Source organism: Callionymus lyra, chromosome 10 (assembly GCF_982586985.1).
Source record: "Callionymus lyra chromosome 10, fCalLyr1.hap1.1, whole genome shotgun sequence".
Taxonomy (NCBI): domain Eukaryota; kingdom Metazoa; phylum Chordata; class Actinopteri; order Syngnathiformes; family Callionymidae; genus Callionymus; species Callionymus lyra.
The window spans coordinates 24159397-24177558 of NC_141827.1; the positions used below are offsets into that span (position 1 = coordinate 24159397).

The 18162-nt window shown below is 39.8% G+C and overlaps 1 protein-coding gene across 1 annotated transcript in view; it reads left to right on the top strand.

Moving 5' to 3' along the window:
- The window catches only part of gli1 (GLI family zinc finger 1), a 50281-nt gene that overhangs the window by 11337 nt on the left and 20782 nt on the right, over positions 1 to 18162 (top strand). The window lies entirely within an intron of this gene.

The window sequence follows — 18162 nt, forward strand, 5'->3', positions numbered from 1 at the left end:
ATTTGAATATTCTTTTAAACAAATGCATCTTTTACACATAGGCTTAATATTCTAATTCCAATATTTAAAAATACATTTTCCAAGTTCAGTATTTCTTAATTTATATCCATTTAAATAACTAAAAGAATACTGTATAATAATGTCACTTCTATGTCATTACATGATCTGCACTACGCATTATTCGGTCAAGTAGCTCGGTATTCTATTGGTATTGTCTATTATTATTATTATTGGGTTAATTGAATTTAATAATAATTTAAAAATATATATAATTTAGAAAATATATTTTTGATTACTTGTTTTAACAAATCCAACCTTTCAATATAAAAATGATTGGATTTAAATTCAACTTTGCAATATACAAATATTCAAAACAACCTTTCAATTAAAAATATTCAACATTTAAAATGTTAAATTCAAACATTCAATATTCCGAGGGCGCTGATATACTTCAATAGAAATCAACCCCAAAAATACACTGTGTAGACCAGCATGAAGCAAAGCACTTGGACAGTGCATACCTCCACCAAGGAGCTCATTTCACGTTTATTTGTGTTGGTTGATTTGGATTTGTGGTTCTTCTCATCCGGTAACCAAACTGTCAATCAATTGAAACTAATACAAATATAAGTCTTTGTGCTGGCAGGTGTCAGTCCATTCTTCTCTTATTTTTCCTAAAATTCATGAGTGGATATTACACCACATTTGATCTCTTACATCTGTCGTTCATCTCAAAGTGAGTTCTTAGTCCGACTGTGGCTTTTGGTTTCCTCCCGACCTGCTCACTGACCGCTGCCGTTCCCGTTACCAGTGTTTCAGAACGGAACAGGCAGTTGTTCTTCTTTGGCACATTTATTGGCCCTTATTAGTCTGCACCTGTAGTCCATTAAAAGCTCCGGTTTGCTGACAGACGTACAGATAGACGTGTTCTCTGGAATCTCAGTGCAGTCAGTGAGAGACACGCTTCATCCGGGGCACCAGCAGAAACGGCTGTCGTGGAGCTTCGAGATCCAATTTAAATTGGATATTTATCAACTTTCCTCTGCTGTTGGACTGACATGTGGTGAGAACTAATGTTTATTGAGTGTTGATGTGTCTTTCCAGTGTTTTTTGTGCGTTGCAGGATCATTGTGTTCTATGATCAACACGTTGTGCTATTTTAAAAGTGTTAAAATGACTGGAAAGAAAAAATATTTTGACTATAGTACTTAACTACTATTCGTATAATGATCTGGATTTTACGTACATTTAAAAAAATGTTTTTTAAAGTGTAAAAACTCTTGACAATGTACTTTGAATCAGGTCAAATTGTGTAGAGGCATGTATTAATTCTGTCTAAGTATCACGATACAGGGTCATCGATATGATATATTGCGATACTGTAGGAACAGCGATATATTTGTAGTATTGCTCAAAAATTGAGGCATGATTCTTGACAAAGATGTGCTTTCTTTTATTTTTAAATATGTCCAAACATCAGCTTTAAACTTGCTGGTGTCGACTGTATCCTCTAGTCCTCAGTCATCGCCAGGATCTAGCAGGATTTCCTTGTTTTTTAAATAGCTAGCAGCTAGTTTAACGCTAGTTATATTTCTAAATAAATATATATATAAATAAATATTATATATATATTTATTTTAAACACACTTTATTGTAATATAAACCATAAATAAGCTAGACTTAAAATTAAATAAGATTTGATTAGCCCCCCCAAAAAAATATATATATATATATATATATATATATATATATATATATATATATATTGTTACAATTTCTTTTTTATTTTAATTTAGATACAGTGCTGATGAATATAATATAATTTAGTATCATAAAAACATTGCAGTATTTAAGGTATTTTCTCACCACCCTAGTTCAAATGAGTTTCCTGGGTTTAAAAGTCAATAAATATGACCTCTGTTGGAAAATATCTTCTGCTGTCTTAAATTGTAACTTATGAGAAAGTTTAAAAAAGTTTTGGCCTTTGACCCCTGCTTGGCTAGGATCGTCCTCATAGTCATGTAAAGTTTCATGTAAGAATTGTCCGAGGGGTTTAGTTAAAGAACCAAACTGAGTGTTAAGTCTGCTTTGTATGCAGTTAATGGTTCCCGTATAGTCTCCCCCTGCCTCCACTTGTGTGTCCCAGCTCACACTCGGGCTTCCTGTGGGATCCAGCCAAGCCTCAGGGCAGCGAGATGTCTCTTTCCAGGCAGCTCACCCTGTCACACATGCTTCAGCTTGTCCGGCTCCGTCCGTGGGAGGGTGATTTGCCGTGGAAGTGTGCGTTTAAGTGCCTATATGTCAGTGCGTGTCTTCCCTGTTAAACCCTGTTTGGATGTCGGGAGATATGCGAGTCGTCTCCCGGTGGGTGGAGGCGATCCTCTCGAACGGCGACGACCAAATTTAATTAGCCGCGGTACACATGGTTCCAGGTTCAGTTGAGGTTGCCTAAATAACTTTTAAGTCTCCGTGAGTTTTATCTCGTCTCCAGTGGAAGTGACTGTAAAAAGTTTTAACTGTCTCTTGTTGCAATGGAAAATAAACAGGTTGCAACGCTTAGCCTTTTGTGTTTATACGCAGCAATGACACAAACACACACACAAATGAACTTTAATTCAACTGCAACAAACTCAGGCTAACAGATGTAATGAATGAGAGATTTAAGAAATTAGATAGCAAGAGAATATTTATAGCCACAGACGGATCTCTTGGAGGACAATGGTTGGATTATAGAGCTGTTCTAAAACTGTTCCGAGAGGCCGGGAAACTTTCATCGTCCTAAAAAAGTACACGCATCTAAACTAAGATTATAGTTTATCATTATACATACCATTTTAGCCTTTTCTCTGGATAGCTTTTGTTATGTTTTTGTTGTCTTTTGAGCAACTTTAACCTACATTAGTAAGTTTTTAACATGATCAGTGTTGAACTAAAATGACAATGCTAGCTATCTTCTGCTATTTTCCCTTAAAGTTTTAGGAAAATGCGAATTGTAGTAATATAACTGCCTCAGGTGTTGTACAAAACCAGCAAAAATTTGATTGATCCCTTATATCTCACGTTCAGTTGCAGGCGAACACTGATGCAGTCAATACTTCTTTCACAGTCACATCCACTCTTTATGTCCTGAACCATCTTGAAGACTGAACCTTAAAATGGTGTTTTTTATGACCACGAACTTGAGTCTACCATCAAAACCTAACGTGATTAAAACTGTGATATTAGTTTTTAATGCTCTGTTCTCGTGTATTTCCTCTCGTGATTTCGGTTCCGTGGTGGTTTTGGCATGTAGCTGTGGTTTCACATCATGCCTGAATGCTCTCCGGCTGTATGTTAGTCAGTCTGCGGCAGGCGAAACGTCAACAGCCCGTGTGTGTCTTTTAAAGTTCAACCTCCTGACAGCGTGGCGAGCTTCACCTCAGTCCCTCTTTTTTAACCCCCGCTGGTCGGCCATTAGAGCCGACTGTTGGCGTGTCTGAGGTGTGTGGCTCACCACCACGTCGTGGCTCTGTGGGTCTCACTGTCCGTTGTCACCTCTCACAAATGGTGCTTTCCACTTCTGATGGTTGTGGAGTGAAGCAAAGTGGCACCAGCAAGCTAGCAACTGCTGCCTTATTGTGCAACTGTGATGTTATTGAACACATTTTTCAGATTATAAGGTGCATTTATTTTCTACTGCATGAATGGTAAACTTAAGTTTTGAAAGGTGCTTTTTTAGCATGTTTCGTAACAGGTGCCATGTATGATTGGTCAGATACTCTAAACACTTGTCTTCTAAGATGGCCGTCTCACGTGTTGGTTGTGGAATTTTACCGCAGTTGATGTCTTCTAGAGAGAATCTGTTTTATCAGTTGACTTACGCAGATGTCTGTCCTTGTCCTTGTTGGAACCAGACTTGCTGGCATCATCTTCAGATTGTTTTGTATCTCTCAGTGTCGAGTTGACCTGACTTGAAGAATAGCTGGGCAAGTGGATTCTAAAGAGAGGCAATGATTATTTAACATGAAATAAATATGAAAGATTATCAGTTAATCAAGTCATTATTTGAAATGTGTGTTAAATCTAGATTATTTATTACAGTAAAGTTGTCACACAGAGTACCCTTTATTAATCCTTAACCACACTCTTTAGAGCTTCACAAAGGAATACTACAGAGCTTTGTGGAATAATATTATGGAGCCTCATGGAGTAGTCCATTGCAGCCTTGGAGAGTAATACCACAGAGCCCCACGTAGTAGAGCTTTACAGAGTAAGACTACAGAGCCTCGCAGAGTAATACTTTCGAGCCTCATGGATTGATACCGTGTAGACTTGGGTAGTATTGCCACGGAGCCTCAGAAAGTAATACTACGGAGCCTCACAGAGTAATACCACAGAGCCTCGCAGAGTAATACCACAGAGCCTTGCGGAGTAATACCACGGAGCCCCGCGGAGTAATACTACGGAGCCTGGTGGAGTAATACCACAAAGCCTCGCGGAGTAATACCACAAAGACTTGCGGGGTAATACCACAGAGCCTTGTGGAGTAATACCACGGAGCCTCACAGAGTAATACCACAGAGCCTCGTGGAGTAATACCTCAAAGCCTCGCGGAGTAATACCACAGAGCCTTGCAGAGTACTACCACGAAGACTTGTGGAGTAATACCACCAAGCCTCGAGGAGTAATACCACAAAGACTTGCAGGGTAATACCACAGAGCCTTGTGGAGTAATACCACGGAGCCTCACAGAGTAATACCACTGAGCCTCAAAGACTAATACCACAGAGCCTCGTGGAGTATTACAATTGAGTCTCGCGGAGTAATACCACGAAGACTCGTTGAGTAATACAACGGAGCCTCACGGAGGAATACCACGGAGCCTCGCAGAGTATTACAATTGAGTCTCGCGGAGTAATACCACTTAGTCTAACAAAAAATTACCACGGCTCCTAACTTGAATACATATCATTATAAGGTGCACAGATTATAAAGCAAACTATCAATTTTGGAGGAAATTCAATTATCCAAACAACATGGTAAATAGAGATTACATTTGGTTTAGACCAATGTTTTGCCTCACAATGTATTCAAACACACCTGTAAGTGTCCTCGTGAGGCTAATGTGTCCACAGGTCAACAAGGGAGTTGCTTTAACCTCAGTCAAGTGGAGGTTGGAAGCTAAGAAGAAGCGAAATCAGGAGGTAGAAGATAATTCACCGAGCCATCTCTCCTCTCCTCTCATTAAACATGTTGAAGAGGCAACTTTTTTAACTTGGAGTGTTCACACCAGAGCTCTTCTGCTAACTGACCCAGGGCTCTAAAGGGCCACACATAACAGGCGCCCACATTGGCTTTTGTTTGCAGGAGGGTCTTTACATAACCCACATAACCAAGCACATTGTCTAGCAACCAGCCGGCCACTGAAGGGTCTTGTAAACTGAGGAGGGGGTTCTCGAGTGGAGCTAGTTTGAGAGGCTAGTGGAGCTAAGCTAAGATCGTCGCTGATAATGCGGAACGGGAATGCGATCAGTACTGTTGTTGGGAATTAAGAGAAAAATTTAAACTTTTGAATTGTGAACGTACGATCGAATGATGAATCCAGTCTGCGCACAGCATCGAGTCCCATTTCAAAAGGTCCCTTAATCATCTGAATGTGAACGTCTTGCCAAAGTAAATCATCCTTCGGCTACCTAACGCCCCTCGCCGTGTTCCCAACCCCTCGGCTCTACAAAGCTCTGCCTTCTTTAGCCGCTTTTCTGTGTTTGGGTTTGGGCCAGAGTTCCCCCTTGAGCTGCTCGAGAGAGAGCGTTGAGGTATATTTTTCCTTCGTGATGAGTTTTTTCAAGGTGTTTTCTTTTTTGGCAGCGGTGAAATGTTTGCGTGTCTGCTTCATTACACCGCTCACCTTACCGTCCAAAAGATTTGGTGGAAAAAAAAATTTGGTAAGCTTTATACAAAAGATGGGATAATAATCTAACATTTTGAAATAATTCTAGTTAACAGTCTTAGTGCAAATGTTTAAGCTCAAGCCAAGAGGCAGAAATATCGCAACTGATCAAAATAGTTTCAGGGGTTGAACCCCTTTCTGCTACTGTCCAGACCTGTTAACCGATGTAGCCCAATTGACCCCCATACGGCCGACTGTGGTTTTCGATACATCGCCTCATTATCAGCACCACACTTCTCCTTTTATCAGATGATAATGACCCATTTATCACCGACACTTGATGCTGCTGTCATTCCTAACAGCTCCCTGCCAGGGCAGAGGAAGCTTTTACTGCCGTTCTTGGCTTGTCGCTATTGTCTTCCAATACACAAAGACAAGGTGTCCTGATGGCCCTTGATGGCCCCATGCCTGAGTCCCCTGCACAGACCCTGGTTGCAACTTGCATGTTCCTTCGCTATTGTTGCTGGTCTGCAATCACAGGGCACAGCCAGGGTATTAGGGGCTGGGGGTGAGGTGGGGGGATTGTATTGGTGCCTTGAAAAGATGTGTGAAATAGGAGTATGGGTATTAAGGGTCTTGCCTCAGTTGGGGGTCTATTGTGCTTGAGGCTGAGCCCCCTACTGGCATCCGTGATCTCCTCCATTGACACAGGGGCTCCATTCCCTGTTTTTTTTTTTGTTAAAACGCTCTCTCACTTTCTCCTGTCCCAAGAGTCTTTTTGAGCCTGGAGCCCCATTTTTGGGGTGAACCCCAAAATAATCAGAGGGACCCCATGTGTCTAGATCTTGCTGTAATGTTATTGTCACTTATAGATCAGTAGGTAGGCGGGTATGTAGGTAGGTAGGTCGCCCGGTTAGTATTTTGGAAATGCAGGTAACACTAGTACGATCCTATAAGCTTTTGAATTAAGATAACGATCCAATAATTATCAACACTTTCCGATCAGCGTGATGGTCCACATGTACCATCTTAAACCATCAAAAACGTGTTATCGCGTCTCCGTATGTTTGCGTTCTGTCGGAGAAATCGGGGCTAAGCGCGAGGTTGTTCCAGGCAGACTGTGGATGTGTGTGTACATATACACATATTTGCTCAGTGTTATCCAGCTTCTGTTAGGCCATCAGGAGTCGTGCAATTGTCAATAGTACAAGTCTATAAAAACCCTTCATTGACAAAGAGAGGACAAACAGCCGCGGTTTGTTCAGGATTTCCTAACAAACACTCCACAAGGAGGGAAAGAGAGAGAGAGTGTGTGCGAGAGCGAATGTGGTGGCATGGAAATTGGACTTCGACACCTCATCTTTATCATTTCATGTACTTGCTTTATTTGTTTGGTTTTAGGCTAATTTAAAATGGTACTTTATTGAAAAGGATTAATATTCGCAAAATACACTCGGGACAGAAAGTCCAACTTCTTATTTACTGACACATTCATCTAGTTGACTAAATATTTTTGAAACAAATCATCAGAAGCACTTTTTGCTGGTGCGTCTTACAAGTCATAAATCATTTTTACTGATTACGTTATTCTCTAAAACTTTTTTCTTAAAAAAGTATTTAAAAAGCTTTAATGAGATAATACACTGTACATAGGACCTGCAAATAATATTGACCACTTCAGACATAAATCCATATTCATATTTTCACTCCATTATACCTCAGAATGACATTTATTTTATCGACAAGCTTGGTAAGCAAGTAAAAAAGGGAATTTTGACAGAATCCTTATCTTTTATGAGTTGTGTAATTAAAGGTTTAAGTCTCACCAGACTCTGTCCACTGACCAAAAAGTACAAAAAAAGTAACGCAAATTCTTTTTTGAAACCTTTGCTACTACAAGGAGTGATCATCTGCTCTATGTAGTGTCACTTAAAGAAACAATGACTTTGTAAAGGCCAAAGCAGGCAAGGGTTATGATTTAGTACATAATAATTATACAGATATAAGTCATTATTTATATGCAATAATTTACACTTTAGTTATTTAAAACATATAAGGATCTAAAGCATGATTCTAAATGAAATGTGTATTAAGGCTGACCTTTTTCTTATTAAGCAGATGCTAACACTCTGTGAAGCTTCAAATTTGTGGATATTGTCCTAAACATTGTAACTTTTAAAATGTATATTACCAAATAAATTATAACATGTATTTTGTGAATCACAATACCTTGAAATGAACAGCTCCCACATTTATTCATTTTTAGAATCTATGGACATCTTCAAATGTTTTTGATATAATGCCACAACGATCACTGCTATAAAACATGAAAACTTTTAATTGTTCATGAAATGAGTCCAACTATTTCTAGAGACTAGTTTGAACAGCCGTGGATGTCATGTAAACAGTCATTTGTTAATCCTACTTTTCTGAGAATCCTCAAACAAAATAGAAAGTACATGTCATTGGGTGTTTTGTGACAGTAACAACTTTATTTCACCTGATGATTACGCGTCTTTGATATTAAAGACAAGTGGCGAAGATTTGCTTTTTAGTAAGTGTTGGATGCAAATGGTGACGATGTCCCTTTGCTTGCACTGTCCCCCCCCCCGGGGATAAGCTTCCACAAAGGAAGAGCTCTTGTGCAAACAAAGTGTTCTTGAATGAAGGAGGCATTTAAAAATGATGCCTCTCCACAAGCAGAAGGTGATCCTCCTCTTAACAGTCCTGCTGTCCCCTTCGCTTTTCTCGCACTCGCCCACTTAAACCCTTCCGTCCTCCTCGTCATTCTCACCGTCTCGTTTCCTCTCCCCAACTTTACGTGTTCTCAACATTTGGCCGACTTCAGAGTGACGGACTCCGGTCCACTCTGGTCCTCTTCAAAGGCCGGTCGTGACGTGAGACGTCGTTCTAAGAGTTGAGAATTGAGGGAGAAAACTAGAGGGTTCTGATTGGAGGTGGAGTGATTAGAATTCATCCCACGGTGCAAACAAAAGGAGGAATGAAAAAAAAAGAAAAAAAAGGGGAGAGCGCAGGAGAGGAGAGAGTGAGTTTGGTGGAGGGGGGGAGTAAAGAAAGATTTTGGGTGAAAAGAAGATTGTAAGCCTCAGCAGATCTGGGAACAGTCCCCTCCCTTTGACTCACTGCACAATTATCCAGCGAGACAACAGAAAACAAGGAGAGGGGGAAGGTAAAGAGGAGAAGGAGATGGATAGATGAGGAGCTGAAGGAGAGAAGGAGAGCGAACATTAATTATTCGGGGCAAAGCTTTTGACCAAGATTTGCAGAGGCAGGCTGAACAGAGGGTCAACAATTGACTCAATTACAAGACAAACTCTCTAAGGGCCCTACAGCAGCGCTCAGCGTCGACCCGGCAGCTCTCAGGCCCACTGTTGGTTTTTTCCTCTCCTCCTTTCATGGCCCGTAAATGTTTGCCCCTCTTCAGGTGCCCCCCGGCAGACGCAGAAACTCTGGGCTAGACTTTAACCTTTTCAGCCGCTGAATGATTCCTCCTATCTTTTTCATGAGGGAGAGAAGGAGCGAGGGAGTGAAGAGGCAGATGAAGGGTACAGAGCCTTCTCTTTGTCCAACTTTATAGCCGCTAATGAATAAGAAACGTCCGCTGACCCGAAAGGAAAATGAGGGTGTTCTTGTTTTCTGTGGCACAGGTGGACTTTTACACCGAATAAAGAGAGGAAAAAATGCTATAGATTTTACCACATTCTCTCACATTAAATCAAATTACCAAAAGTTAATATTCAACAGTCGAAAGTTTTGTCACTTCAGTTAAATCCACTTTTAGGATAAAAGAAAAAAAAATGACGTAGCAATACTTTTAGACTTTTGTAAGCACCTGTGTTTTCTATTTTGGCCGAGCTCAGACGTTGTGAAAGCTCTGGCCGGTGCTCACTGGTGACCCTTCGTTGATAGGGTCGGACAATACAGTGAGGAATGGGATTCCAACAATAGGCTTCTCTTGTCAGTCAAAAGGACTGCTGAAGCATAGAGCTGCTCCCCCCCCTCTCTCTCTCCCTCTCTCTCTCTCTTTCCTTCCTTCCATCATTTCTCTTTTTCTTCTCTCGTGTCTTTGTCTAGTTTTCTCTACCTCGCTGTCATTTCCTCTCTTCCGATCTCTCCTGATTCTCTTCATACCCCCTTTTGTGGGGAGGCGCATGAATACCACACACAGACTGTGCATCACTGCGCTGTAACCTAAACGCTGCCACTTCTTTTTAAGTGAATCCGAATCTGATTTTTTCTTTTTTTTTCGTTCTCATCATGAACGACCGGATGAAGTTTACTCCTCCTATACTTTTCTTCTTCAAGTCCATTTAAATCAAACTGATGGCAAAAAAAAACACATTAATGTTCGAAGTACAAACACACCTCTGACCCCAAAAGTAAGTCTTATCTCGGATCTTGTTTTCACAGACTTTTTAAGTGCTTTAATCCAGCGGCTCTGGTCAATGTCTAATCTCTCAACCATAATACCGCATTATAACAAGAAACAAACTAGCGTATAATAGGCTGTTTTTGCTGTGAAAAATGTGAAAAAATTTTGTGAAAAGCACTATAAAATTCAAGACCTAAGATGTGATAAGTGGACTGAGTTGGTTTAAGAGACTTTCAAATGTCATCTAGTAGCAACTTGCCAGGCTTTGTAATAACTATCCATATTTGAACCAGCTAAAGAGAAAGTCCTTGAAGAGTGAGGAAAATCTGCCCGAATGTTTTAAGTGTAGATTCAACAAATGGTTAGCACGATGTTGACTGCTAGCTAGGACAGACATCTCGAAAACTCCATTGATAACCCCCTGAACAGATGTAAATGCAGCGTTTAATTGTAAAAAACAGAACTTTTAAAGAGTCACAAATGAGATGACTCTTGATATAATGTTTTCACTTGATCAAATGTGGCCCTCTCCAAGGAAGGTTTGAACCTACTCGTGCTAGGGGTATCTTTACCTTTTCCACCGGCTTGTCTTTGCCCAACTCTACCCTACAAGTCTTTGACCCGTTTTTCGGTTGTGTTTCCACCAGCACGGTACAGTGAAGCGAATACTATTTTTAGTACCACCTCCTCCCTGGTTCCAAGCTAGTCGAGCCAGCACAAAAAAAAGGTCACTTCGACGAACTGCCGGCCCCTGATTGGTCAGAGAAAGAGACAGACATTTTTTAATAGACCGCTCTATTAACACTGTATGTCGGTCCGAAAAAGTTGTTCCATGGTAATTGAACGAGGTCCAGATCTGTTTGTGTGGAGTTGGATTGAATAACCAGTATTGAAAAGGTTGTTCATCTGCCAACAAAATGAGGGGCTATGTTAAGGCGACCCACCCATCACCAGTTGGTACCAGGGTTGGTTGAAACACAACAGAGTAGAGCTAGAACTGTGTACTTGAAAAAGTGCCAATAGACACAAAATGGTGTCAACAATGTGATATTTAATTTCCAGGAATACGCTTAAGCTATTTCCACATTGTAAGTTCGATTTAGCAAACGACATGCCCCATTTGAGCAGAAATTTAACAGCAATTATTGTTGATTAATGTTTATTCTTAGCGTGTCTGTTCTGAGCCGTTAACAATCTGAATGGATATTGTTTGTGCGTCTGTGCTTGTGATCGTCTCCTGTCACTGTATGTTAAACAGTTTATCTGTGAACAAGTGGGCAGCATGCAAGCTGCTACAGTGCTCTTGTGTGTTTCTCACAGCATGTTTATGAATGTTTATGCAAGTATGCGTGCTTATGCTCCCCGCGCATCACCGAGTGCTGCACGGAGATAGAAACTGGAATTTCTTGGCTGTGAAAGGAAGCTCTTTCCTCACGCATGAGATGGAATCGCTGATAAATACACAAGCTTGGTTGTGATGGTGTTTTTCGAGCGCATTAGCATAAGCTAGTATTTTCATGACACTTTGACAGTGAGTCAACGATGAAATATTGACACAAAAATCATAATAATTCGGGAAAACCGGAAAAGCACTCAAGAGTTGTTGTTTAGTTGTAGCTGTTCAGACACTTTTTTAGCATTTGAGTTTGTGACTGGCTTGTACTGTAACATGAGTAGAGTGAGTGTTGAATCCTTTAAAGGATCTGTAGATCCAGATGATCATTTGTCCCACTGTTAACATTTTTTAGGATTAAAAAAAAAGAAGCAATTACTGTATATTTTTGAGTTATTAACTTACATATACTGTATATATATATATCTGGAATATAAAACTTAAATCCAGTAAAATAAATCAACTTTTTGATTTTATAGCATATGTTATAATTGTATTATTAATTAATTTCCATAATTTAAATGTATTAATTTACCAGACATTTACTCCAAAATAACTATTTTTACCTATTCACAAGCCCAGAATCACACGCTGATGGGAGTAGGCTGCGAGGCAGCTCGCCAGCTCACCATGGGTAGCAATCAAAGTTTCTTGTAGAGCAACAAAAGGAGACATCCTTATGAAAGAACCGAAAACTTGTTGGAGATCAATCCGACCACTTTACTGTCGGAGTTTTATATAACTTTTGATGTATAATTCATATTCAATATTTTTTTTACGTTGTCCTACCTTTTGTATTTAACAAATGTTTGTACTATTCAAGATTCAAAAGTTTACTTGAATACTTTTCTTATGGATATTATAATCTACTTTATTGAGAATACTTTGCCTTTTATTGTTGTCCTTTCACGAGTATCCACAAGGATGTTTGTCATCCCCTACATTATTGTAGTTGTATGATGTTTAAAGGATAATTTAAAGAGTAGGTGTTTGTGTGTGTGTGTGCGTGTGTGTGTGTGTGTGTGTGTGTGTGTGTGTTAACCCTCCCCTCCTTCTAATTCACAACCTACTGATTAGCTGATCTGTTGCCTTTTGGTGATGCTAATGCCAGTTAATTACAGTCCTGGTGGGAACTCCGAGTCTCTCACGTCAACACAATCTGCAATTTGTAACGCACACACCGACTTTCAGTCGTGCATCATGACTCGTGAAGACGAGGAGGTTGCTGTCACCAGGTAGTCCTAAGAAGCTTCATGGCGTCTCCTATATGTTGTGTGGACTCGCGAGAAAACCTCCCTTCAGTCATGGAAAGTGTGTGTGTAGGTGTGTGTGTGTGTGTGTGGCTGCGTTCCTCCCTGAGTCACATTAAGCCCGAAACATCAGCTCAAGGATTCCTTCCAATTAAAAAGCTGACGCAGGTCCACAGGTTTTTTCCTCCAACTAACATCTGGATATTAAAATAAATGCCTGCGATGTATTAGTTATGCAGTCAGCAGCTCTACAGCAGGACCACACACACACACACGAAGATGACTTATTTCCTCGACGTAGATCCACAATGGATGCTCTATATTTCCTTCTGGGGCAATTGTTCGAATGGAAGTTTGATGAAGACAAAAACTGGTTTCGTTTCAAATGTTCTGTAACAGGCGTGTCCAAACTTTTAAACAGGCTGACTTAACCATGTGAAACAAATGCAGTTAACATGTGAACCACAACATAAAACATGCCAAGATCTTATTTCTTCTAGTAATATTTAATTTTTTAAACAAATAAAACTTTAGCACATCTTTTCTTCATAGGTCAGGCAGCACTCAAACTCATTTAAAACATCTTTAATGGGAATTATTGACCTTTATTTCTATAATATTCAACCAAAAGTTGAAACTTTACCTATAGTATTCTCTAGTAACTATTGTGATATTAGTGAGTATTTTGGCTCCAGTGCAAGTGATTTTACCTGCAGAAATTTGACGACAGACATTTTTAAATTCTTGTTTGTTTGTCTTGTTTTATCAGCACATGCTCACTTTACATATAAACAAAACCAATTTGAATGTATATTCTTCAAGATAAAGTGTTTTTTTTTAGAGTTACTAAAAGAAGTAAGAAATATTGTAGTACTGACAATTGGCTTAAGAATACGTTGCAACGTGCTGTTGATTTTCACTTCCTCGCCGCCTCCATCACACATCAAGGTGTCAGCTGACAGAGCCATCATATTAATATCTGAACTTCTCACATGTATACTTTACGAGCGACATCTGCTCTAACGGCAGGACGACAGTTTGGACTGGAGCTGGAGACGACTTAATACGTACACATTCTCTCCCGAGCCCAGAATGGCAAAAGGTGACTGTTACCTGAAACCCGTGTAATGTGATGTCTGCCAACTGCGATGACGTGTTTATATCGCTGCAATGGGGTTCGAAAGCACCGAACAAGGGGGGAAGATTAAGGCCAGACGATTCCGTTTTGCGAGGTGATAGCATGCGTTTACCGCCACTGGACGTGTTTAGCTTGTCGCGGGCGACTCAAGTCCCACGATGCACTGCGACATTTTGAAGCTCGGTCGATGTTTTATAAGCTAAATAGTATCCGATTGATCAAAACAATTTCGATAAATCTTTTGAAGTTTATTTGGGACGGTGACTCCTGTGATCCGATCGTTCTGATCTCTTGATGGTGGCAAACAAACAAAAACTGATTATAGTCTTTCGTTCGAGCGTCGGTCTCGAATGTCTTCAATTTCCTCGTCCCCCTCCTCCCTCTCATCTGTCGTCCTCGAGCCGCGGTCTCGCCGACTCACCACGCACAAACATCCACACGCAAACACATAAACACACACTCAGGCAGTGTACTTTTTTTGTTTTGTTTACGACCGTCTTTCTTTTTTGGCTTTTCGCTTGTGTCTGTCGCGCTGTCTGCCGCACACATGTACGCCCCCGCGTCCCCCCGGAGCTCTCCGGTCTCCCTTCCTTTCTGGTCTCCTCTCAAGTCCTGCACCTCCTCTCTCCTCCCTCGCTTCCAGCTGTGTTGCACAGCTCCGGATTATAAGTAGCTGCAGGCCGACTATAAATATCGTCTGCCCACCCAGGACTGTTAGGATTATTATTATTTTTCTTATAATCATTGCGGTGTTTCTTTAAACGCGCAGATTAGTGTCTGGTTTTTGCTGTGGTGTTTCAGGGTTTTTCTTTTTCTCTCTGGATGTCGTGCAACTGAAAAGCCACAATGTAGCGGGATACAGGGAAATATAGGGGTTGGTTTTTTTGTCACAGGTCAAGGATATTTAAGTGAATAAAAAGAGGAAGGAATTTGGAATGAAGTCACTTCACGTTGAAGTATAGCAACCCTAAAACAATGTCGGTTGAACTCATAATAACTCAATTAGTCACTAGATATATCAGGGGTGTGTATTGGAAATAATCTTGCGATACGATGCTTATCATGATACAGGGACAACAATACGATATATTCAGATACTGTAGTAACAACCATACATTGTGTAGTATTGTCCGAGTTCTTAACTCTGGTGTTGCAGAATTCAAAGACATTTGTTTTGAAACAAGAATATGTCCATTCATCAGCTTTAAAACACTTGTATCCTCTCGTCCTCATTCATTGCCGGGATCTTTCGGGATTTTGTCTACCTTTAGCTGCAGAGGATGTCGTAATGGTTGCTGCCATTTAGCCGGCAGAATTTAAATTGCAGCAAAAAAAATGAATATACACTGTGTTAATTTTTTTAATCAAATTATTTTATTGTATTCACACTTTATTAAACTATAAACCATAAAATAACCATGATAACAAATTAAACATGATTTGAAAGCAGAATAAATAGTAAAAGTAAAATATTATAATAATAAAATGTATATATACTGTGATGGTTGAATATCAATATATCAATATATTATATATATATATAATATATTGATATATATACATTTTCAGGAAATGTTGCAAAATGTAAAGAAAAGTTAAAGTTTATAATTTTCAAAACTAGAAGACAAAACAAAAAACAGGAATTTGACTTTCTTAAAACAAGGCATAAAATAGAGTCACATAAGTAAACCAACTTTCAGGTTGATGCAGTGACTTACTTTGTTACATTTTGTAAAAATTTCCTGGGGAAACAGAGAATTATTTTTACAGACAGAGGTGGTTAAAAGCTTCAATGATTACTCTGTTTACATGTTTATGCACAATTATTGTTTAAAAAGTAACTGAAACATGATCTATTATGAATGTAAATCGCTTCAATTCTGCTCTTCGCTCTTAGCTTATACACTATAAATCCTTTTCTTCACATAAATGAAAGCAAATTTACATTGACTGTGAGCCTTCTTCAAGCGTTTATAGAGCCTCTTGCTACAAGCTCCCTGTTCTCCAGCTGGAGGCCAGCTGTGTGAATCAACTTCTCCTCATCTGTTTTATCAATCCTCCCCCCTTCCTCCTCTTGTTTCCTTCTCCCTAAAAGGAGTTCAAAGAAATACTTGCGGTTCAGTCCTTACCTACCTGCACAGAGCGATGCCAAACATCCAAGTTGAAACAGACACAAGACAACAGCCCTGAATGCGCGAGGAGTTAACTATATATATCAAGAAAAAAAAGGTCTGGAGGTAAAGGGCGAGGGGTTGAGAAGGATCAGGGAACAGGAAACCACAGGTATGTGAAGGGTGGCGGGTGGGTGGCCTGGAGAAGAGGACAGGGGGGAAGAGGGGAATTGTGGAGGAGGGAAGGAACAGCAACACATGGGGGACACCGAGGAGGAAGTGTCAAATGTTTTTGGTGACATCTCATTTGTCCCGGTGTCACCGGGTGAACCTCCATCATGTTAAGTGTTGCTCAAGTGAAGGGACGGAGTCGCCGGCCACACAGAACCGAGATGGACCCGACACGAGCGACCAGCCGGGATGACTTGGCAGCATGTATATGACCGCGTAATTATAGTCGGGTTCGTATCCGGCTTTGTTGGACGTATTTGTTCCCATTCTTTGTGATTTAATTTTAAATCTGAATTGATTTACGTCATCAAATGACATGTTATAACTAAATACTAGCTTGTCAAATCATTTTGAAATATGCTGCAGAATAAATGTAAATAATTGTTGTTGAAAGTGTTGCTTTTAAGCATATTATCGGACAATGTTGGATTGTAAAGGTTTGTTTGTACAGTCTATGTCGTTGAAAGCTTTACTTCCGTGTCGAACACTGGACACATGAATATATTATTTATTCCTATTACTTTCCAACCAGACATGATCCATACCTTGATATATTACCTTCGTATTTTGATGGTGCTCTTCATTAGGGAGGTCATCCTTCTAAACACCAAACTGCTTTAGGTAATTGAATTGGAGACGATGTTTGCTTTCATTTCTATAGAAGAATATCTAAGAACTGAGAGGAATCGTTGAAGTTTTCAGGAATTTTAAACGTATATATGACTAAACAAGAGCCTGTATCTGTATCTCTATTGAAGTTGCGAACTGCGTTTTTTTTCTTCAAAAAAAACGCACTTAAAAAACACCCAAATACCATATACCGCTCTTCTGTAATGTCCCGCTTGTATCGAAGCCTCAACAGATAGATTTGTTGAAAAACATTTTTAAAAAGTTTATATTTTAAGCTTGAATTTGGGGTGAACTATAACTTTAATTGAACTACATCTTGTGACATTGCATTAGGTTTTTGAAACGACATTACAGTCAATATGTGCTGCAGTCTAAGCTTAGGGTCGATGGGTTGTGTATATTTAGTGTCAATTCCTGCTTCTAAAGCGGTAAATAGTTGATTCTGCCAAACTATTTGTAAAAAAAAAATAACATGGCACGTTTAAATATTTGTCTGTTTATTTGAAATGTAAATGTTCCCTGAAGTCTGGTGAGCAGCTTTCATCAAAGAAACATGAAGACAATGACGACTAACTTCATCTGGAGGTGGCTTCTGTCGTCTGTGCTCAGTGTGTTTGTGTGGAGATCCTAGTCTAGCGTGTGTGTCCATCATCAGTCACTCTGTGTGTGTAGCAACAAGGGATCAACTTTTCATTCCTCTATTTCGACAAGGTGAGAACCCCAGCAGCAGGAAATCAGCACCGCAGTCGGCGGTTTATAGAGCGGAGTGTGATGTGGATGTGTGTGGGGTTGAGAAACCTTCTTTACGATGATGAGCGTATGTAACCACCAGGGAAGGCTGGAAAGCGTGACTTTAACTTTAAGGTTCTTTTCTCGCCATCTCAGTGTTTTGACACACTCTGAGACACACAATGATAACAGATGCTTTTGTCACATGATGAGGGTTCAAGCTTTTATTTGAAACTCAACTCTGGCTACTGAAAACTTTTACAGTCAAATAACATGTTTGAAATGTTATGGGTTTTTAATCGGGTAAGACTTTCCTTTTTGCGTCTTGTTCTCTAGGGGTGTCTATATGGTATATTGTATATATATATATATATATATATATATATATATATATATATATTACAAAGATACTGTATCC